This window comes from Cynoglossus semilaevis, chromosome 14, assembly GCF_000523025.1.
Source record: "Cynoglossus semilaevis isolate Cse_v1.0 chromosome 14, Cse_v1.0, whole genome shotgun sequence".
In the NCBI taxonomy this organism is placed as follows: Eukaryota; Metazoa; Chordata; class Actinopteri; order Pleuronectiformes; family Cynoglossidae; genus Cynoglossus; species Cynoglossus semilaevis.
Genome location: NC_024320.1, coordinates 21,444,608 through 21,448,698, shown reverse-complemented (window position 1 = coordinate 21,448,698; position 4,091 = coordinate 21,444,608). Strand labels below are relative to the sequence as shown.

The window sequence follows — 4,091 nt, the reverse complement described above, 5'->3', positions numbered from 1 at the left end:
TATATATATATATATATATATATATATATATATACAGTATATATTTATGTTTAAATGTATATATGTGTATATATAATATATAAACATATATATGCATACATACACATGTATATTAGTAGTTTTTGTTTGATTAGTATTATGTATTTGTAAATGTATAGACATTTTTACTCATCCCCACTTTTCTCTTCTCTTCCAAAATATAAATATAATTTAAGGTTGATTTTCTGGAGCACTAGTCTGTATTCAAATTTTTATTGATGTTATTTTGGCAGATGAAATATTTCACCTCTGTTCTCGGTTGTTTACAGTGGATTTCCCATTGTTTTGCTAACAGGTGGTTGTACACAGTGTAAATTCACGAGGGACTGCATTCATCTAGACACAATTACCATGAATGACTACTGGCTATGACTTTTTTTCCAGCTGAGTAAATGCTAACCAAACTGTGGGCTTCAGTTAAGACCGACTAATTAAACCAAGACTCACAATGTTTATATAAAACGGAGAAATAATTATCACCGTGTGTTGCTGAGGTTTTTATAATGTGTGCACATTATCAGTGCCTTTTTTCATTCTGACAGGAAAATGGCACTGATTAACACTGAGTACTTAAAAAACATATGAACATATGAGTTATTGGCACTATTTTAAAGGACTTTGAATTTATGTTTGTTATGTCATTGTTATTATTTAAAACAACACCTGATTATGAAATCACATTAAAAACAGTTATCATTTATTTACCACTCTAATGACCTTAGCAAAGAGATCTGTAGTCAGGCTAACAGAGAAAATAATGAAAGTTACACTATGCAGTTTATACCTGCTACACTGAGGTTAATTACAAACACGTTAACGTCATCCTATGTCATAAACTGTCATATCAGTACAGTGGAACCTTGAGATACGAGCGTCCCGATATAGTATTCCAAGATGCGAGCAAGCCCTCGATTAAATTTTAGCTTTTAGGCACGAGTAAAGATTTGAGATACGAGCACGCTTACAGAGGCCGACACTCGGCGGCCGAGCACTCGGAGCAGCCCACGCTGCCTCACTCGTTCACTTCACGTGTTCGTCGACTTCCGTACGCATGTCCCACGAGTTATCTACGTGATTTTTCACATGCTGCCATTAGCCGCGGATGTATCATCTGTCTCGAAGGTAAAAACTGGTAATTAAAACCACATTTTATTTTAAATCACAGGAATCCTTATGTACTATAACAATAATATTTGTTTCCATTGTAATTAGCAGTAATAAGGGAGATATATATATATATATATATGCTTTTATGTGCATTAGTTGTCTCTGATCCTCTGTCAGTCCACACACTGCTTCGACTGTATTGAAGACTCCTGCTGATTTCCTTTATAAAAAATCCTTTCATCACAGAATTGTCTGCCGATACTCCTTCAGGACGACAGTCATTTGTATTGTGACGAATTCTCTCCTATTCCGTGCTGATCCTTTCCCGGCTCTCCGTCACATTTCTTTTTTTATTCTCAAATCCCGTGGTGAGGCACAAGTAGAGACAAGAGAGGATGTGAACGTCAGACACTAATTACTGAATGCACTCCTGCCGTGAGATTGAGAGAGTCATTAAACAAAAACAGTTAAAAGGCTGCTTGTGGCCCATTCTCTCTGCCATTAGTCTTGCACTGAGTTGTGAGCTTGTGTTCTCCACTGGGAGCAGATTGCTTTGTATTTTACCCGAACTGACCATTGAAAAAAAAAACACGGCGGCAGCACATTTCCACTCCTCATCATGTCGACGTTATGTTTTTCCATTCATTCTTGGCAACTCTGTCAGCGTGACCTCAAAAAGAATGATATTCATGGAGCACAAATAACTCTCCCTGCAGCGTTCACTTCATTCAATGTGTGCATTGGATCATTTTTGAGACTGAGATATTTATTTATTTTATTTATTTAATATTCTTGTCTGGAAACAGCACCTGCACAAATATGCATCATGTACTTAACCATGTACTGTACTTTGACCACAGTATATGTTGGCTGAATTAGTACAAATATTTCAAGTATTTTAATTAACAAAGGTAAAAGAATTGGTACACAAAAATATTCTTTAATTAAACAACAGCAAAGAAACACACTGTAATCATTATTGGGCCATATATATACTGTATATATATATACACACACACAACTCACAACTCTCTAATGGTGCCACACGGGATATGTCGTTCCTCTGGGCCTTGAACTCAGAACCCTCTTGTGTAAGGCAGATGTATAAGGCAGTTCTAAGTGCTAAATGCTACATTAGGAAGAACTTCACCAGGTAGAAATCTTTTACATTACTGCAGCAGCAGTAGTGTGAGAGAGTTGCTAAAGCAACAAAATGCTAAAGAGGCAGATCGAAGGTAAAACAACACTGAAAAAGTAGAACCACCGTGGCCCCTCGGGTAACAGCAGCAATCACAAAAACATTAGCGATAGTGTGATCGTACACAGTACAAAAAAATAAATATATTGTTAAAGAAGTGTAGCATAGCTTGTTTCTGTTACACATAGACAAAAATACACAACCATTTCTTGTTTGAGTTTTTTTTTTTACATAATGTTAAAACTAGCATAATGCTAACAGCTTTTGTTAGCTACTGACAGGGCTCAGACAGACGGTACTAATGTGACACCGCTGTCTCTGAGTGAATGGGGTTATTACACACTATATGTGGAGCACAGTCAGGCTGCCTCTCACACACACACACACACACACACACATTTGAACAGCCAAGCTCATTCACATAGCCACGTCCTGTTAGCTGCACCTGCAGAGGGGAAGCCGTCACCTAAATACTGTTTGACATGCGGGGATGGATTTCAGAGCGGAGCCAGGGTCTACATTTTAAGCTGGAGATGGAAGACAAAAAAAAAAAAATATCCGTGAGCGTACTCCCACATCACACATTTTCAGAATGATGTGTTTAGGCGAGAAAATGTAAAAGAGCACGCAGGTTTCTGACAAAGCTGTGCTCCGCGTCGTTCCTCCGACAAATGTAAACGTGTTCTTTTCCCTTTGATGTGAGTTTATAACTGAAAGGGTCTGCGCTTGTGTGGAAAGTATGAAATATGTGGCAAAGTACTTCAGTATTCTCCAGCCGTGCAAGTAGGTTTGTGTGTGTGTGTATGGTAATAGTTACAAACCCTTTAGACAAACATAGCCAGAGGACGATTGTTACAAACCCCTTTTAGACAAACATAGCCAGAGGACGATTTTCAGGGACAACGCTCAAGTAGGAGCCGGCAGTGTCCAGAAAAAAAATGGATGGCCAGAGGGAAAGCTGGCAGTGGCAGGAAAAATCCCATAATGCATTCATTAATTCAATACACTCAGAAATGACTGTGAAACTGTCTTTTATAGATGACACTGAAGCACCAGGTCTTCAGTTTCAGAACTTGGGTTTCTTAGTTCTCCTTTGTGTGTATGTGTGTGTATAACAAGGCCAAAGCTGCCTGTGTTTGTCTGAGTGTGAAACTATACCTGTGTAGGATGCTTTTTGGGACGTATTTGTCCTTGTGAGGACCATTGTCTTGGTGGGGACATTTTGTAAGTCCACACTGACTAAGATGGTGTTTTGATGTTTAGGTTTAGGATTAAAGTATTTGATTTTGGCTAAGATTAATGGACACAGGAAAGATGTGTGTGTGTGTGTGTGGACTGTTCGTTACACAAAAAGCACTTTGTGTGTGTGTAGTCTTAGTGGGTCTTTATGTGTAACTAATATTTATGTACTTAGTTTTGCTGGGACATATTGCAGGTAATTATTTAAAGATTATTTTCAGCTTCAAACTTTAGTTTGAGGTCGAATTTGAGTTATTTAGTTCATTAGTAAGGATTAGGATTAGGGATTTATTTGTGATATTTAGGCTAAAAGTGGAGTTAAGGAACAAGGTATTGCATTCTGTCTATGTGAACTGCACACAACACAAATACAGGTTTGTGTGTGTGTGTGTGTGTGTATTTCACCTCATCAAAGAGCAGAGGCTCGGAGAAGTGACTCATCAGTCCGTTGCTTCAGGGACCATACATGTCGAAGCATGTGGGTTTTAAATGAAACCCTGTGGATGGG

General features: G+C 38.1%; 1 protein-coding gene across 4 annotated transcripts in view; it reads left to right on the top strand.

Annotated features, from left to right (window-relative positions):
* fibcd1b (fibrinogen C domain containing 1b) overlaps positions 1–4,091 on the top strand; it is a 121,171-nt gene that overhangs the window by 54,583 nt on the left and 62,497 nt on the right. The gene's annotated exons all lie outside the window — the stretch shown is intronic.